The following is a 1,334-nucleotide window of genomic DNA, read 5'->3' on the forward strand; positions in this document are numbered from 1 at the left end:
CAATGCACTTTTGACTTGTAATTGGTAACACCACAGGTAGCTCTTCTGAGGTCGTCTTTGCATTCTTTCATAAGAGCTGCACTATTCATAATCCGAACGATAAAATCGGCTCTTGGATTTACTTTTTACTTGTAGACCGCGCCTTTCAACCATCAGGACAGGCAAAAATCGAAAGGGATAAGGCCCAGGGAACTTGGTGGCCAAGAAAAGCGCCCGTATCTACTGAGCCATCTTCTGAGAAATGTTAGGTTTGGATTACGTGTCTCCTGATGACTAAAATGTGCAGGAGCCCCGTCACGCTGGACGAACATACGCATTCTTGTAGCCAAAGGAATCTCTTCCAAAAATGCTGGAAGCTCATTTTCAAGCAAGTATAGGCAATGGGGTCATGTAAGGACCAACAAACCTAACGAAAGTGCATTGAACCCAGATGTATGTACTCAATAAAAATTGGGCATATGTTCTATGGCATTTTTTCTGAAGTTTGTCTATACTACTACCTCCTACAAAATTTACTATTCCTCCTAAAACATCTTATATTTTTACTCAGGTCTCGACAGTCCATAGAAAGTTCTCAGTGCTGTAGTACTGTACGCACATCATCTTCCGAACCCTCGCGGGAATACAGTGTGGCAGCGAGCGAGTCCAATGGGGGGGGGGGGGGGGGGGGGAGGGGGGTACCTCGTATGTGGTATCCGGCAAAGATGGGAATTTGAGTCTGACGAAGAGAGTGTGTAGATAGGTCGTTCTTGCTTCGGCAACATATACTAAAATTGAAACGATACAGAGAAGATAAGCATGGTCCCTAAGCAAGAATATAGGGTGTTACAAAAAGGTAAGGTCAAACTTTCAGGAAACATTCCTCACACACAAAGAAAGAAAATATGTTATGTGGACATGTATCCAGAAACGTTTACTTTCCATCTTAGAGCTCATTTTATTACTTCTCTTCAAATCACATTAATCATGGAATGGAAACACACAGCAACAGAACGTACCAGCGTGACTTCAAACACTCTGTTACAGGAAATGTTCAAAATGTCCTCCGTTAGCGAGGATACATGCATCCACCCTCCGTCGCATGGAATCCCTGACGCGCTGATGCAGCCCTGGAGAATGGCGTTTCGTATCACAGCCGTCCACAATACGAGCACGAAGAGTCTCTACATTTGGTACCGGGATTGCGTAGACAAGAGCTTTCAAATGCCCCCATAAATGAAAGTCAAGAGGGTTGAGGTCAGGAGAGCGTGGAGGCCATGGAATTGGTCCGCCTCTACCAATCCATCGGTCACCGAATCTGTTGTTGAGAAGCGTACGAACACGTCGACTGAAAT

General features: G+C 44.8%; 1 non-coding gene across 1 annotated transcript; it reads left to right on the forward strand.

Moving 5' to 3' along the window:
• Positions 1 to 748: 748 nt before the first annotated feature.
• On the forward strand, positions 749 to 850 carry LOC126300053 (U6 spliceosomal RNA). The gene has a single exon (XR_007552870.1). It is a non-coding gene; the product is annotated as a U6 spliceosomal RNA (small nuclear RNA).
• The last annotated feature ends 484 nt before the right edge of the window (positions 851 to 1,334 follow it).

The sequence above is a fragment of the Schistocerca gregaria genome, chromosome X (genome assembly GCF_023897955.1).
Source record: "Schistocerca gregaria isolate iqSchGreg1 chromosome X, iqSchGreg1.2, whole genome shotgun sequence".
NCBI lineage: Eukaryota > Metazoa > Arthropoda > Insecta > Orthoptera > Acrididae > Schistocerca > Schistocerca gregaria.